Source organism: Cupressus sempervirens, chromosome 10 (assembly GCF_028749045.1).
Source record: "Cupressus sempervirens isolate cs-2001-9-10 chromosome 10, ASM2874904v1, whole genome shotgun sequence".
Taxonomy (NCBI): Eukaryota; Viridiplantae; Streptophyta; class Pinopsida; order Cupressales; family Cupressaceae; genus Cupressus; species Cupressus sempervirens.
Genome location: NC_143127.1, coordinates 778,533,016 through 778,552,509, shown reverse-complemented (window position 1 = coordinate 778,552,509; position 19,494 = coordinate 778,533,016). Strand labels below are relative to the sequence as shown.

General features: G+C 31.4%; 2 pseudogenes; both read left to right on the top strand.

Moving 5' to 3' along the window:
- Window positions 1-8,564: 8,564 nt before the first annotated feature.
- LOC149536187 (glutathione S-transferase F9-like) lies at window positions 8,565-9,592 on the top strand (annotated as a pseudogene).
- An 8,674-nt stretch (window positions 9,593-18,266) lies between these two features.
- LOC149536186 (12-oxophytodienoate reductase 2 pseudogene) lies at window positions 18,267-18,926 on the top strand (annotated as a pseudogene).
- Window positions 18,927-19,494: the final 568 nt, after the last annotated feature.

The window sequence follows — 19,494 nt, the reverse complement described above, 5'->3', positions numbered from 1 at the left end:
AATAAGTATATTGAATAAACTGATAGGCCAATGAGACAAATCATATTGAATGTTGGATTATAATCATTATAACAAGATAAATATGTAAAATCAATATATAGTATTTATGTTCATGAATTCTTTTAAGGACGAGCATAGTAATGTGGGAACATGAATTGACATTTAAATAAATAATCCAATTGAAACCTTCGAACAACTTATGTAGTTAAATGCAACCTAAATAATGATATTCATATCAATAAATAACACTATGGTTGAATCTTCTCAACAACAAATGTGTCCAACCGCTGATAACAAACGATCGATCTGATGATAGATAAAATTATAAGGGGAGTTAGGGGATCCATAATATGATGCAATAGATCTAGGTTAATACTCAAAACTATGATAGTAATTAACCCATGAATAATCAGTGATAGTGAACTGAATAATGGTTTGACAAATTATCTTATCAATATGTTTGACCCACATTAGGACTTAGTGTAATAGTTATCATCAAATATAGGTAAAAGATTACCCTTATTGGTTATCATAATAAAGTAACAATCAACAGATATCCTATTTATGATATTAAATAACAAACTAGGATAAAGAGACATATTATATTTCATTTACATTTGGCAGCCGTAATATAAGTGGAACAGGCATATGTCAATTCTTAAAATTTTGAATTCTCTATTTGAGTGCACCAAATCAGAATTAGAGTAGGAATAAAATAGGAATACATATTCTAATTTTGGCTAAAGTGAGCATTTACAATTCCACTTAAATAGGTGGAATTGGAATATGTATTCTTATTCCAATTTTATTTATTTTAGAGAACATAAATTTGTTGGTTAGTGAATTCCCTGTCAAATTCTGGCTGAACAAACAAGAATAGGAATATGTAACCCCATTTTCTATTCGAAAATAAGTATTCTAGAGTAAGTATTCCTATTCCTACATTTATATTCCCATAGCCAAACAATTAGTAATGAAGTGTGAATATTGAGACATGTCTTATGGCAACGTGACCACTCATTTCACAAACAAGACATAAGAAGGTGTTTAAATTTATTCCAATGAATCATCAAGTAGGAGAAAAATCATATACCACTAACAAATAGCAAAGCTTCAAACAACAAATAAGAGAGTTGAGTCATCTCTAAATAATAAAAATCGCATAATAGTTAAAAGAAACACTCTAATAATTAAATAAAGAATATCCTTGTAGACTACAGCAATAGAAATAATAACTTAATTTCTCTCAATACATACTCATCAAGTATTTAAATATAAATAGTTTCCTCAAGGTTGAGAATAGAGGTTTCAATGTTCATTATTCTAATTAGAGGTTGAATCATTACACAAACCTTGGTATATTATACTCTATCAGATACAAATTTATTATCATTTCATATTCCATATCAGAAAAGTTGGTATATAGACCATTCTTGTAGAAATCAAATAGATATAATACTGACCTTATTTCTAGGATAGTAATAATATCAATTCCCTACTCACTACTACACCATTTACATTCATAAAATATAATTTATGAGATAAATAAATAAAATCATATGAATTTGGATTTATAGGCAATCATCCTCCTACTATTTAATATAGTCAAGTAAGGGGACATTATAGTGGTATCATAGCATAATCCTGCCATCCTATGAGTGAAGGGTTAAGAAAACTTATGAGAGGAGGAAAAATAAAATAAAAATGAATGACTTAGCAAATGAGGTGAGATCCTATATGAATAAAAACAACCAAACCAACCAAACCATATTGAATCAAATGGAAAATTCAAATCAAGCACTTGGCAATGTTCTAGCAATTATTTGATTATTGTTTAGTTTTATTAGAATGTGCCCGCCCTCCCCTCTCCCTCTAAGTACTGGTAGGGATTGATATTTACTTTATGGAAATTATTACAACTTTAGCATTTTTATTGCAATGTATTGCATTTTGGAGTGCCATTGACCCAATGAATTTGTTTTTGGACCTTTTAAGGTCATATTCAACTACATCATTCATGAAGTCTTCCATGTGCTCTACTCAATGCTCCTAGCTTATTACGATCCTTTTTCCATGTCATGGTTCTCCTGCACCAGTTTCTCCTTTTGTCATGTTATTAGAGTAATAAGTTCTTAGGTCACCCAGGGGCTTTGTATTTCTTATTGATTTTACCTTGACAAAAGCTTCTAGTGGTATGGTTTATTTCACTTCTAGTACAAATTGAAGTGCATACTAATGATAAAATAGGGGATACATCTAGCATCATAAATTGAATTGATGTACATTCTTTTCTCACTTAAGCTATATTTTGGTGTTCATGGAATTTTATGCATGATATGTTTGACCCACTCAACTTTGGATTTAATTGTGGTGTTATCATTAAATTTTGGACCCTTGGTCAAAAGTTTAGCCTATATTTTGGTGAGAAATTTTATTCAAGAAATTTTCTCCTACAAATCAAGGACCAAATTTGAACTAGTTAATAATTACCTTGTTTGAGAATGAATCTTAGATGTATGGATAAGCACACCAAGATGGTTAAAAAAATCTAGCCACTTGGATTTAATTGTGGTGTTATCATTAAATTTTGGACCCTTGGTCAAAAGTTTAGCCTATATTTTGGTGAGAAATTTTATTCAAGAAATTTTCTCCTACCAATCAAGGACCAAATTTGAACTAGTTAATAATTACCTTGTTTGAGAATGAATCTTAGATGTATGGATAAGCACACCAAGATGGTTAAAAAAATCTAGCCACTTGCCCAAAAAACCAAAATACCATCATTAACATGATTGGCATACTTTAAATTTTAAATGTTCATGTCAATTAGGATTAGGCTTGTTAAATGAATAAACCAATTACAATGATAGTTAATAGGATTGAATAACAAGGTTGAGATTTGGAAGCTTCATTTTCCATCCCTTTTCATAGCTTTTTCTATTCAAAATAGGGTTTTTAACTTCTTCCTTGTGTCAAGTTTAAAAATTCTCAAGTGGGTATCTATCATCATAGTCTCACATATCTTCTCATAATTTTAGCCATATTGTTTCAATTTTTGGACAACATTAGCATAGTCAAATTTGATTTTCTTTACCAATATATTTCAAAGACATATATCAACCATTTTTTAAATTACTTTTGATCCACTTGACCAATTGCAAACCAAATTATATATTATTATTTTACACTTGAGTATATAAACTTCAAATGAAAGAAATTATTTTATTTTATTATTATTTTGATGCAAGTTATGTCTAGCACATGAACATGTATCAGAGTTTTGGGATGTTGTCACTTAAACAAATCATGAAAAAAAAAAGTACTCAACAAAAAATTATGATCAAGTGGATAACTTTTAAATCTCACTCTTACCTACCATCCTACTAAATGATTTCTCAATATACTAGATTTGACACTATCTCCTATTGACCACATAGAAATAATGATATTACATTTTTTTGAAAAAAAAATTAGGAATGATTTTTCATGTGAGACAGTTTGACCTACTTAATCTTAATAATTTTTAAAAAAATCTTAATTAGTTTAGAAATTAGATTCGCAATACTACAATTATTTTTATCTATACATGTTCTACATTTATGTTCAAGAGCCTCAAACTTCTCTTTGAAGTGTAGGTTTTTCTGATTTTAGGAAAAAGGTGGCCACTTATACCCCCTTTTTGCACATAATCTTGGTGCACTTACCCCTGTGTCAAGATTTGTTTGATCTCCACACCTAAAAATTCATGGTGTTGTTTAAAATAAATACTCTCTCTTAGTTAACATCCAATTAAATCCATCAACTTATAGCTTTCTTCAAACATTCAATTTATTAAGAGAAAAAATGAATCATCACGGTATTGAAGACAATAATTTTTATATCTATACCATTAATGATAATTGATGTAGTGCAAAGATAGGTGTTTTACCCTTGGAGGTCACCTATCCTTGATTAAGAACCATTCAATAGAAAATTATCACTAATATAGAGATTCAGATCCAAAGCAACACTTATTCTCATAATAGAATCATAAGGCTCACATCCAACATGTTGAGATGTAAGGCCTTCCTAGTTACAACCATTACAAAGAAGAAAGCAACTCAATCATCATATGGGAAGATCCACCTCCTAACTACCATCTCTATGGATTGTCCTAGCTAGTCAATGCTACAACTACTAAATCTAAATAACACAAGACTCTTTACTTATACCAAATAGGCCACAAGTTGGCCTGATAGATTACATTAAATAAATACTTAGGATAGGCCCCAAGTTTACAATCATAACTAGCTCATAAGATAAAATAAGACTATGTGACCTTAAACATCGGCTCAAATACTATCAAAAGATCCAAATCTATGATCAACCAAGATAACTCCAAAAAGATTAAAATTTTCATAAATAATCTCCAAGGTTTGTCTAGGAAATGAAGAACATATTACCAAAGCCACCAAAAGAGCTCTAACTCCAATGCAATAAAATCAATCATTTTGTAAACATAGGGAAAGGTCCACAAAGAGGTCCCTAACATAGACCCAAGCTCGTAGATGTAAGATCCACTCAAAACCATGGTTGATGCTTTTGCATCAATAATATTTGTGTTATTCATTTTCTAAGGTCAACATCAACATATTCATGAACATTTCAAGAAAGAGAAGGCTTATGAAAGTATAAAAATTGAATTTTTAGATCTTACCCTCTACCTTATGTTAATACACTTATTTTTATATTTTAAGTTACAATTTAAATTTTATATTTAAAGGTTGATTTGTAGAATTTGGTTTGACTTAGGAAATCTCCTTTCTACATAGTTTTTTCTTTACTTTCAATATGCAAAAACTAGTTGTAAGTACACAAAGAGTTACAAATTGAGAATTTGTAAATCTACAAGCGATGGGCCATTCATTAGAAAATGTAGCTAGCAAGCTACCCCTACTAACTTGCTCTTTCCACTTTTGTCTCAAATTTAGATCATACGTGAGTTAAAATATGTATTTCTTAGACCTATTGTTATAAGTCACTTGTTAGTACTCTATTGGCTTGTATATGTACCAACATATTTTCTCCCCAATTCAACCTAGGTTCTTTATCCATTTCCTAAAATTTCTTAGACATTTTCTAGTCCCCCACAAAGGATTATTGATTTCACTTTGTGCCCTAGAGTTTTTATTATTATTTTTTGAATGTAATTCCAAATAGGTGAAATAGACTTGTTTGGATTTTGATGTATATATTAGTGAATCCTATTTCACCCTATCACAAATTTTTTTCATTGCACAAATTATAATACAATTTATAAATGATCAATTTTTCAAACTTTAAAAAAAAAAAAGAATATTAAAATTATTATTTTTTACAATTGATATATTTTTTTTAAAAAGGATCATCAAATTAAAATTTTAGCTTAGTAACCAAAAATAACTAATATATTGATATGTAGGGCATATTTTCCACAAAAAGTCAAATTATGATCTTCCTATAAGGATTTAACTGTGTAGTTTTCTCGTCAAACTCATTGATTCATGAGTAGTGATTCAAATGAATCCATCTCTCATGACAACAAATAGAACACTTAGCACTCATTGGATCTAGGTGATGCTTATAAAGGTGAAGCACCAAGACTTCTTGGGAGGTCATACATCCCAATACTACTCTAGCTCAAGTGCACGTAACTAAATATTTTCCTCCATGGTTAAACCCACTCCATTTTCAACCCCATTTGAAAACCCTTCACCAAGTGTTGTGCCTTATTAACCATTCCTTAGAAAGACCCTTAATCTCATCAATCAACATGTAGGAAATATTTTTCCACATCAAGTAGAATTGATTTTTCTATTAGGATTCAACTATGTAGTTTTTTGAGTCAAAATCATTGACCCATATTTCTTGACTAGTGATTCATATGAATCCATCTCTCCTAACAATAAATGGGACACCTAGAACTCATTATATCTAGGTGATATTTATATAGGTGAAGCACGAGGACTCCTGGGGAGGTCACCCATCCCAATACTACTCCACCTTGAGCATGATAAATGATGAAGTTTACTATATGGTTAAATTCCATTTTCCTCCAATGCCATTTCTAAAGCCTTCACCAAGTTTTGTGCCTTATGACCTATTCATTAGAAGGCCCCTTAATTTTCTCAATTGATACTTAGGAGATATTTTTACATGTTAGATTTTGATATTCATATGAGGAATTAACTGTGTATTTTTTGATTCAAACTCATTGACTCATATTTTATGAATAGTGAATCACAATAATCCATCTCTCATGACAACAAATAGAACACTTAGCACTCATTGGATCAAGGTGAAGCCCTAGTAATACTCTAGCTCAAGTGTGTTTAACTATGGAGTTTTCTCTTGGTTAACCACACTCTTCTTTTAGCCTCATTTTCAGAACCTTTACCAAGTGTTGTGCCTTATGAACTATTCATTAGAAATACCCTTAAGCTCATCACTTGATACATAGGAGATTGTTTCCTATAGCAAGTCAAATTGTGATATTGCTATTAGGAGTTAATTGTGTAGTTTTTCAAGTCAAGCTGGTTGACTCATGTTACATGAGTAGTGATTCACATTAATCCATCTATCATGATAGCAAATGGGACACTTAGCACTCATTGGATCTAGGTGATCCTCACAAAGGTGAAGTCTTAGGAGGTTACCTATCCCAATACTACCTTAGCTCAAGCACACTTAATTACAGAGTTTCCTCCATGGTTAAACCCACTCTATTTGCAACCCTATTTGTAAAACCTTTACCAAGTGTTGTGTTTAATGAATTATTGATTAGAAATCCCCTTAAGATCATTAATTGATATGTAAGTGATATTGTTTAATGAGTAGTCAAATTGTTATATTGTTATTAGGATTTAACTATCTATCTTTTTAAGTCAAACCCATTCCCTCATTTTTCATGAGTAGTGACTCACATGAATCCATCTCTCATGGCAACATATGAAACACTTAGTGCTCATCTGATCTAGGTGATGCTCATAGAGGTGAAGCACCAGGACTTTTGAGGAGGTCACTCATCCCAGTACTAGTCCAGCTTGAGAGTGCTTAACTACAAAGTTTCCTTCCTAGTTAAATGCACTCTACTTGCAACCCCATTCCTAAAACCTTCACCAATGATTGTGCCTTATGAACCATTCATTAGAAAGTTATAAGTCATGAAACATAAGTCAATGAGTTGCACTTAAAAAAATACACAGTAAATCATAAAAGTAATATCACAACTAATATATTTTTTAAGAATATGAATAAAACCAAATTCATAAACTTGAGAAAAAAAATGTTAAAAAGACAAAAGTGAATATTAAGAAAGAACATGCATAATATTCTTCTCTCCATTATTTTATTATTTTATTTTTCTTTGACAATTTCTCACCAATTAATTAATTTTTTAAACAAACAAACTTCCAATATAGGACACGACAACATCCTATCTTTCCATATAGATATAGAAATTTATAGAATACTCAGCTTTCTAGATTCCTGAAAATCTTCCTTGGAAAGACCATGTCAAAATAAGTATTTTCATTTGACAGGCAGAACATATTAAACTCTAATTCAAAGAGTGGTGTGGTTTATACACACAACAGTTCCTGATTTAAGAATAGGTGTCACTTGATTTCATGTTATAAGATTCTTAAAAAGAATTTTACCGTAGTGTCATGGACATTTATATTTATATCTGTTTATAATTAAAATGCCTACCCTTAATGATTTAATTTGCCCACCTTGCAACTGATTTTATGTGCAACCAATTTGTTGTGTGCAAAATTTTAAAAAATTGCAAATATGTCAAATCTTTAAAATGCAAGCTCCCGCACAAGACAAAAATATGTAGTGCTATTTTTCTAGCCACATAAAAAAATGAATAGGGCAGTAGATTTCAAGAATAATGCAACTGAAAAGATCTTAATCCAATCAAATGAACATTTTTCTCAACAAGAACTTACAGCCATTATATCCAAGTCCTTAAACATCAGAATCACTTTAATTTTAAATCATTTCATTCAATCTTTTATACTAACTTTATGGAATTCAATAGGAATATCCCTTTGAAAATTAGAATCACTTTAATTTTTCATCATTTCAGTCAATATTTTGTACCCGCTTTATAGAAATCTATAGAAATTATCCTTTGAAGACGTAGTCCTCACTATATAAGATTTGAGTTATATAAATATATAATCTAATCTGATTTCTTTCGTTCATAACCATACAACCAAGAACCTAGCTAGTGGGCTCACTTTTTAATTTGAACAGAAAAAATAGAATTAGCGGGCTAAGTTTTCTAGTTGAAAAGTAAAACGTAGAACATTGTAAAAGATGATGATCAATATTATAATGAAAATACGTGAGCTGGTCCGTTTTCTTTTATTTATATCCACATCAATAAAACCAAATTAGAGAGATCAATTCTTTTTTGAAGTAGTTGTTTGCTTCCCACTCTACAAATACCTCTCGATCACAACTCACTCAAATGCATAGCAACTAATAGGAGAAAAAAAGGATAGTTTTTATTGTGTTCGATAAAGAAAACTAATATGGTTGTCAAGCTGTTTGGACCAGCATATGCTTCATGCAGCAGAAGGGTGCTTGCATGCCTGGTAGAGAAAGATATTGAGTTTGAAATTGTGCATGTTAATATATTGAAAGGGGAGCAAAACAAACCAGAGTTCTTCGCCTTACAAGTAGGGAAATTTCTTCTAATATAATTGTTTTTCTGTTGGTACTTAATAGCCTATTTATCATGTTATTTTGTTAGTTACTTGTATTCCTCTGATGTATGATGCAGCCATTTGGAAAAGTACCAGCAGTTCAGGATGGAGATCTCACTCTGTTTGGTAATCATATTAATTGTATATATTTTAAAGCATTACATGGGTTGTCTAGACTCTTTTTTCAATTTCATATTATTTATTTTAAATAGATTGTTATCCTCTTCCATGTGATATGTTTGTAGCTTACATATTTACTTTCCTATGATTGCATTTATTTGTGTATGTGCAAAATCTACTGGCTAGTGCATCACCCATTGAGGTAGTCACTCTATACATACGGATCTGATTTATGTAGTGTAGATCTGATTTGGGTAGTGTAGATTTGAGTTTCTTTGAATTGGGTATGTGCAGAATCAAGGGCTATCATAAGGTACTATGCTGAGAAATATGCAGGATGAGGAACTTCTTTGCTAGGCAAAACCCTAGAAGAGAGAGCGTTGGTTGAACAATGGCTTGAAGTTGAAGGGCAGAACTTTAATCCACATGCTTATGCATTAGTTTATCAGTTGATGTTGGCCCCAAGGATTAATGTGCCTCAGGACAAGGCCTTGATTGAGAACAGTGCCCAAAATTTGGGGGAAGTGTTGGATGTGTATGAGGAGAGGCTGTCAAGGAGCAAGTACTTGGCAGGGGACTTTTTCGGCCTTGCTGATTTGTCTCATCTTCCATTCACTGACTATATAGTTAATGCTACTGATAAGGGATATGTAGTTAGGGATAGGGAATATGTGAATGCATGGTGGGAGGATATTTCCTCAAGACCTGCATGGAAGAAGGTTTTGGCTATTTGAAACCATGGTTGTGTAAGAACATGAGTCATGTTGACCAAGGTTTCATTATTTTACTATTTTATTGGCTTTCTAAAATAATAATATCGTTGTCGATGGTGGAATGTTAGTTTCCTGCGTTTCAAAGATTATGTTAATGACATAGGTTTCTGTTTCGAAGGAGTACTATCTTTTCAAACAAATTTATAATTACGCCGAGAGGCGTTCTATACAATGGCAGCACAAATGCCCAGCACGGGAATATGCCAAGATTCCTTGTCAATAAAAAAGAATTGGGAGCAGTTACAAACTTCCAAATTAAATATTAAAAAAGAATTTCCGAAATAATAGCTGGCCGAAATAATAGGAAGCCAAATGGAGGCCGAAATAATAGGCTCGAAAAAGTAGGGCCCGAAAAAGTAGGACCCGAAAAAATAGGGCCCGAAAAAATAGGGGCGAAATAATTTCAATATGATTTTTTTTTTGTTAAATATAATTTTGCATGCACATTCATGCTTTTTTTTTTGCGGGGAGTGGGGGAATTTGAAACAAATTCGTGGAATGTGAAGAGACATCTGTTGGGGGATATGAGGAGCCTCTCAGAAGTTATAAAACCAAGGCTCCTCATTTCATTTTCATTTTATGTTTTTGCAGGAAGGAAGAGGTGGAGGTTATTGGAGGATTAGATTGGAGTTTTTGAATAGGAGAAAATTGAAGTTTTGGATTAACATTTTTGTAGGTGAGATTTCTATTTTTTATTTACATTTTCATTTAGATTTAGATGTAGAAGTAAATTGAAATTCAAAATTAGTTATAATATTCTACTTTGATTTATATTTCAATTTTAATTAATTTCATTTAGATTTAGAATTTTGTTCATATGACCGAAATTGAGGCCACTGGAGGACCTGTGCAGAGTTTTTCGTAGAGATAAGCATGTGGGTACTGAATCAAGGCACATTAGGCCTCTTGGAGATGTAATTGCGGTGACTTCCATGGCTTTTTGAATCGAATAGGGCAATCTAAACAATCTCAGATCTGAAATTCTTTTTTTCCTTTTCAGCCGAAGACAGAACAAAGATTGCTTGCAAGAAATTTTGCAGAGGCCGAAATAATAGGCTCGAAAAAGTAGGGCCCGAAAAAGTAGGACCCGAAAAAATAGGGCCCGAAAAAATAGGGGCGAAATAATTTCAATATGATTTTTTTTTTTGTTAAATATAATTTTGCATGCACATTCATGCTTTTTTTTTGTGGGGAGTGGGGGAATTTGAAACAAATTCGTGGAATGTGAAGAGACGTCTGTTGGGGGATATGAGGAGCCTCTCAGAAGTTATAAAACCAAGGCTCCTCATTTCATTTTCATTTTATGTTTTTGCAGGAAGGAAGAGGTGGAGGTTATTGGAGGATTAGATTGGAGTTTTTGAATAGGAGTAAATTGAAGTTTTGGAGTAACATTTTTGCAGGTGAGATTTCTATTTTTTATTTACATTTTCATTTAGATTTAGATGTAGAAGTAAATTGAAATTCAAAATTAGTTATAATATTCTACTTTGATTTATATTTCAATTTTAATTAATTTCATTTAGATTTAGAATTCTGTTCATATGACCGAAATTGAGGCCACTGGAGGACCTGTGCAGAGTTTTTCGTGGAGATAGGCATGTGGGTACTAAATCAAGGCACATTAGGCCTCTTGGAGATGTAATTGCGGTGACTTCCATGGCTTTTTGAATCGAATAGGGAAATCTACACAATCTCAGATCTAAAATTCTTTTTTTCCTTTTCAGCCGAAGACAGAACAAAGATTGCTTGCAAGAAATTTTGCAGAGTTTAAGATTTGATTGCTTATGGCCGACTATTCTTGGTAAATGATATTTCTATTGTATATTCCCGTGCCCAGCATGGGAAGTTTTAATTTATACAATTTATTTTGTGCATTTAGTGCACAAACTAAAGAATGCATATGCAATCAATTTTTTTATCAATCTTTATGATAGCCTTTTTTTTTAAATAGAAAATAGAAATTATTATTTTATGTATGTAGAAAAAAATTAGAAAGATTTTATGTATGTAAAAAATTAAAAGAATTCTATATACATCTAGATTTATTGAAAAGAATTCTATTTACATCTAGATATTTTGATTGAAATAACCATAAGGTAAAAACAAAATATAAAATAGAAATGTTAATATATGTATGTAGAAAAAATTAGAAAGATTGCATGCATCTAAAAAAATTCTATTTACATCTAGATTTTTTTAGAATGGAAAAAAATGGATAATAGAAATATCAATTGCATGTTTGTAGAAACAAATTAGAAAAACATGTATTTAGAAATTAAAAAGATTCTATATGTGTCTAATTTTTAGATTTTACTTTATTCTAAACTAATTATTGATGGATATATATTTTAAAAATATTTATGTAGTTTAAAGTTTAGATTTTAATTAATTTGTATGCAAATAGGAAAAAGAATAAATATTTTATATATATGTAGAGTAATTTCTATTTTTAAAATTTACAAGTAAATGAGTACTTTATTCATTTAAAGTAAACAAGTTTTTAAGTAATATATTTTTATTTTAGAAATATATTAATCATAATGTTCATTTATTATTACTTATTTAATATACTTACTCTCAAATCTAAGACAATAGAAATGATATTTTATTAACTTTGAAATAGGGAAGTGTTAAGCAAGTTCGTTTACAAAAATACCAAAAAAATATTTGGTCTTTGATCAAATTGGAGTTAATATTAGAAATATAAATATGATCATTAACAATTAAGCTAAATTCAGTTCAAAACAATAATGTTATTTAAATTTAAATAAATTTTTTTGAAAAGAATTCTATTTACATTTACATATTTTGATTGAAATAACCACAATGTAAAAACAAAATATAAAATAGAAATGTTAATATATGTATGTAGAAAAAATTAGAAAGATTGCATGCATCTAAAAAAATTCTATTTACATCTAGATTTTTTTAGAATGGAAAAAAATGGATAATAGAAATATCAGGTGCATGTTTGTAGAAATAAATTAGAAAAACATGTATATAGAAATTAAAAAGATTCTATATGTGTCTAATTTTTAGATTTTACTTTATTCTAAACTATTTATTGATGGATATATATTTTAAAAATATTTATGTAGTTTAAAGTTTAGATTTTAATTAATTTGTATGCAAATAGGAAAAAGAATAAATATTTTATATATATGTAGATTAATTTCTATTTTTAAAATTTACAAGTAAATGAGTACTTTATTCATTTAAAGTAAACAAGTTTTTAAGTAATATATTTTTATTTTAGAAATATATTAATCATAATGTTCATTTATTATTACTTATTTAATATACTTACTCTCAAATCTAAGACAATAGAAATGATATTTTATTAACTTTGAAATAGGGAAGTGTTAAGCAAGTTCGTTTACAAAAATACCAAAAATATATTTGGTCTTTGATCAAATTGGAGTTAATATTAGAAATATAAATATGATCATTAACAATTAAGCTAAATTCAATTCAAAAAAATAATATTATTTAAATTTAAATAAAATAAGCCATGTTTACTTTGAAACATCAAACAAATAATTAACTAATACAATAATTAAAATAAATGAATCTATTATGACATAGAAGAATATTTTCGAAGCATAATTTCTTTCTTTTTGAATCAATATTAGTTTTTTTTTCTACTTGAAAAGATAAACCATCCTAATTGTCATCCTTAGTTAACCCTAACAACAACCCCTACCTTAGCCCTAGCCCCAACAATGATGTACAATATAACTATAATCCAACATTAAACTATAATTATAGCACTAAAACATATCCCTATTGATATAACGAAAATCTCAGTCCAAACCATAATCTAAACCAAAAACCTACACACTAATATTGGTTATAGTCCTAACCCTAAAATCTAACCCTTAACCATAATGTAAAAAAAAACTCCAAAATATTGATCAAAATCCTAAACCTACCTATATGGATAACCATGATATTAAACTCTAAATCCAGTCCCAAGGTCCTAACCATGGTGTAAACCTATAACCGAACTCTTAAAAAATTTACTAATCCCTGATCCTAATCACATTCACAACTTTAAACTTGAACCATAAACCATAGTTGTAACCATAATCATAAACTTAAACAAAACCCTAACCCTAAAGGTACAATCATAAAATTAATCATAGCTTAGACCCTAATCCTAGCACAAACCACAATCATGACCAAATATAAATCTTCACCTTACCCCTAATCATAATTTCAATGTTAACCCTAACATTAGTTTCAATCCTACCATGATATGAACCCTAATATAGACTTCACCTTGATCCTCACCCTAATCTTAAGTCTAATTAAACCCTGACTAAAACCTAATCTAAATGATATATCTAACTATAATCCTAACTGTAATTATCATACAACCCAATGCTAACCCTCATGTATATTTAATCCCTAATATTAACTCTAAATATTCTATAAACTCTAGAATTGACCTTGATTCTAACCATAACCCTAAAATTTAAATTGTAACCATAGCACGAAAGGTGGGGACCCCCACTACATGGCACAATTCTGGGTCTTGGAGCCTTGCGAAAGCACTACAGAGTGAGGAAATTTCATAAAGGTGACATGTAGTAGCATGATGCAATTTTGGGCTTTAGAGCATTGTAGAAACAATGCAGCTTAAGGAGGCGCTAGAATGAAGACTCATGGAAAGAAGAGGAAAGACATTCATGTCGCTGGAAAAAAACTATGAAAAGAGATAACATGATGTCTTAACCTCTCACAAAAAATGCAAGGTTGATCCCAAGGGGGAATTTGGTTTCCCCAAAAATGAATGATGGTCATCGATGAAGGTCATCCTCTCGAAATAGACGGCATAGATGCATCGTGAATCCTCACCAATGAAGGATTAAGTTGCAACCGTCGATGTAGATTCTCCCCTCAAAAAGGATGACTGGGATGCAACGAGGAAACTCCTCCCAATGAAGGATTAAGTCACATTCGTCGATCAAGATTGGCTTTATTTCCAATGGATGACTAAGATGTAGTGAAGAGATTCCTCCCAACAAACGAAGCAGATAGCATAAAAGGTGTGAACCCCCTCCATGTGGCACAATTTTGGGTCTTAAAGACTCATGAAAGAATTGTGGAGTGAGGAAATGTTGGAAAGGCAATGCGTGGTAGCATGATGCAATTTTGGGCTTCAGAGAATTGAAGAAACAATGTAGCATGACGATGCATCAGAATGGAGATGCATGGCAGCATCTTGTGCAATTCTAGGCTTTAGAGTGTTTCGAAGATACTAGCATATAAAGAAACGTTAGAATGGGAATGCATGGCAACATCTTGCACTTTTGGGAAGATGGGAAGATAGCTCATGAAGAAATAAGAGTTATCAAATCTTGCAGCATGAATCAACTCGACCAAGAAAAAATGATCCAGCGTGGTCAATGAAGAAATCGAGCCAACACAAAATGTTAGCCACCAACTTTAGCGATGTTAACCCTCTGCAAAGAACCTATCCCATTTAAGGTCTCTCAGATCAGACATCAGTGATGGGTTGAATAGGGGGAAAAAATAGCACACAATGCCCTCCTAAATGAAATTCTAAATGTAACACTAATAACCACAGTCCTACTTCTTTCCCTAACCTTATCCATGAGCGTGGGAATATACATATTATTATATAGGGCACCTTATATAATAATAAATATAATCTAAAATCCCAACCCTTACTCCCCTCCTAACTATAACTGTGACCATAAGAAAACTTCTAAATATAACCCTTCCTCTAACTCTATTCCTAACCCTAACTATAATTGTAACCCTATCCCTACCACTAACTGTAACCCTGAATCTAACTCTACCATAATTAGACTTTAACCCTAACTATAACTATAACCCTAAACCTAACTCTAACCTTAAGCGTAACCATAACCATAACCCAAAACCTAACCCTAATCGTAGCTAGGATTCTAATACTCTGTCTACCCCTAACTCAAACTATAGCCCTAACTATACCTCAAACTCTAACCGTAACTCATATTCTAACCCTAAACCTGACCCTAACCTTGACCGTAACCCTAACCCTAAGCCTAAGCCTAACCCTTTGTCTACCCCTATCTCTAACCCTAACCCTAACCCTAACCCTACCCCTAACTCTAACCCTAAATCTAACTCTTTCTGTAAATCTAACTCTACCATAATTAGTCTCTAACCCTAACCCTAACTTTAATCCTGACTGAAACCCTAACCCTAACCCTAACTCTAACCTTAACCCTGACTCAATCCCCTTACCCTAACCTTAACATTGATATAACTCTCTCTATATATAACCCTAACTCTAAATATAAACCTAACCCTAACCCTAAATCTAACTGTAACCCTAACTGTAAGCGTAACCCTACCCCTACCCATAACTCTAACTGTAAATCTAACTCTACCATAATTGGATTTAAATTTTAACCTAACCCTAACTCTAACCCTAACCTTGACTCAAAACTCTAACCCTAACCCTAACTCTAACATTAACCCAACTGTAAAATTAACTCTATTGGTAACTCAAACCCTAAAACTAACCCTAAGTCTACCCCTAACTCAAACTATAACCCTAACCCTGACTCAAACTCTAACCCTAACTCATACTCTAACCCTAAACCTAACCCTAGCCCTAACCCTAACCTAGAACCTTACCCTAACCCTAACCCTAACCCTATCTATAACCCTAATCCTAACCCTAACTCTAATCTTAATCTTAACCCTAATTCTAATCCTAACACTAACCTTAACCCTACCCCTAACTCTAACCATAAATCTAACTCTACCATAATTAGAATCTAACCCTAACCCTAACCTTAACTCTAGCTCAAACCCTTACCCTAACTTTGTCCCTAATCATATATCTACGTATGACTATAACATTTTACATTACAATATCGCAAAAATAAAATATATATTTTTATCTAAATTAAACTCCTTATATTAAATTTAAAATAATATTTGACTCAAACCTTAACCGTAACCCTAACCTTAACCATGAGCATTACTCTAACCCTAACCTTAACCATAAACATAACTCTACACCTAACTCTAACCCTAATTCTAACTCTACCATAATTGGACTCTAATCCTATCCCTAACCCTAACTATAAGCATAACTCTAACCCTAGCCTTAACCATGAGCATAAATCTAACGTTAGCCTTACTATAACCCTAACACTAACCCTAATCATAACCATAACCATAACTCTAACCCTAACCTTAACCATGACCATAACATTAGCCCTAACCTTAACCATAAACATAACTCTAATCTAAACCATAACCATAACTCTAACAATAACCATAACCATAACTCTATCCCTAACCTTAACCATAGCTCAAACCCTAACCCTAACTCCAACCCTAACTCTAATGCTAACCCTAACCCTAATTCTATCCCTAAGGTTAACATTAACTATAATGGTAACTTTGTCCCTAACCATATATCTATGTATGACTATAACATTTTACATTACAATATCCCAAAAATAAAAAATATATTTTTAATCTATATTAAACTCCTTATATTAAATTTTTAAAAATATTTTGAAGCATAATTTTATACTAACTTCATACAACTCTAATTAAAAATTAATTAACAATTTTATAGTAACCTTATCAAAATAAAAAATAAAAAGTAAATATTTTACCTATTGCGCGGCGACTGCCACTAGCTATATATACCTCTATATATATTACGCCGAGAGTAATCCTTCTCGAGGCACCTATTTTTATTTTCATTAATCCCAACTTCGATTAAAATAACTTTGGGATTAAATAAAAATAGGCGCCTCGAGAACGATTACTCTCGGCGTAATATATATAGAGGTATATATAGCTAGTTACGCCGAGAGGCGTTCTATACAATGGCAACACAAATGCCCAACACAGGAATATGCCAAGATTCTTTGTCAATAAAAAAGAATTGGGAGCAATTACAAACTTCCAAATTAAATATTAAAAAAGAATTCTCGAAATAATAGCTAGCCGAAATAATAGGAAGCCAAATGGAGGCCGAAACAATAGGCCCGAAAAAGTAAGGCCCGAAAAAGTAGGACCCGAAAAAATAGGGCCCGAAAAAATAAGGGCGAAATAATTTCAATATGATTTTTTTTTTGTTAAATATAATTTTGCATGGAAATTCATTCTTATTTTTTGCGGGGAGTGGGGGAATTTGAAACAAATTCGTGGAATGTGAAGAGACGTTTGTTGGGAGATATGAGGAGCCTCTCAGAAGTTATAAAACCAAGGCTCCTCATTTTATTTTCATTTTATGTTTTTGCAGGAAGGAAGAGGTGGAGGTTATTGGAGGATTAGATTGGAGTTTTTGAATAGGAGTAAATTGAAGTTTTGGAGTAACATTTTTGCAGGTGAGATTTCTATTTTTATTTACATTTTCATTTAGATTTAGATGTAGATGTAAATTGAAATTCAAAATTAGTTATAATATTCTACTTTGATTTAGATTTCAATTTTAATTAATTTCAATTTGGTTGGCTCTCCTCCACAACAAACATTGTATTGTGTATTTAATGGGTGCATTGGAATGCAAATTATCAGCCTAATGGCCAATCTCTAGTTTCCTCCACAAGCAAACCAATCTCTGGAAAGATCCATCTTCCGAACCGAAAGGATGTGGTAGATTTCTCTCCTCCCCAGCCTCTAAAAATAGAGGAAATTCCCAATATAGTTGCTGATTTTTGAAATGCTGCCAGGAATGCAATAGATGCAGGTATGTTTTCTTATTCTGATCTATCTTGGTTTGAAGAAGAGAATGTTCCTTTTGTTGACATAATCGGTCCTTTTACGAACAGGGTTTGATAGTGTTGAGATCCATGGGGCGCATGGGTACCTTGTGGACCAGTTCATGAAGGACAGCATGAATGATCGAACAGATGGCTATGGCGAAACATTGAAGAATCATTGCAGATTTGAACTTGAAGTTGTGGAAGCAGTGGTGGAGGAAATCAGAGCAGAGCATGTGGGAATTCAGCTTTCTCCATTTTCGGATCATGCAGAAGCATATGACTCAAATCCAGAGGCACTGGGACTTCACATGGCGAAGGCTCTGAATAAATATAAGATATTGTACGCTCATTTCTTTGAGCCTAGGATTGATAATTCGCAGACGACAATAGCGAGTGAAAAGAGCTTGATTCTCATAAGAACAACATTAAAGGGAAAAATTTTGGCTACAGGGGGTTATGATCGGGATGATGGTAACGAAGCTATTTCCAGTGGCAAGGCAGATTTGATTGCTTATGGCCGATGGCCGACTATTAATGGTAACTGATATTTCTATTGTATATTCCCGTGCCCAGCACGAGAAGTTTTAATCTATACAGTTTATTTTGTGCATTTAGTGCACAAAATAAAGAATGCATATGCAATCAATTTTTTTATGAATCTTTATGATAGTTTTTTTTTTAAAATAGAAAATAGAAATTATTCTTTTATGTATGTAGAAAAAAATTAGAAAGATTTTATATATGTAAAAAATTAAAAGAATTCTATATACATCTAGATTTTTTGAAAAGAATTCTATTTACATCTAGATTTTTTTAGAATGGAAAAAAATGGATAATAGAAATATCAGTTGCATGTTTGTAGAAATAAATTAGAAAAACATGTATCTAGAAATTAAAAAGATTCTATATGTGTCTAATTTCTAGATTTTACTTTATTCTAAACTAATTATTGATGGATATATATTTTAAAAATATTTATGTAGTTTAAAGTTTAGATTTTAATTAATTTGTATGCAAATAGGAAAAAGAATAAATATTTTATATATATGTAGATTAATTTCTATTTTTAAAATTTACAAGTAAATGAGTACTTTATTCATTTAAAGTAAACAA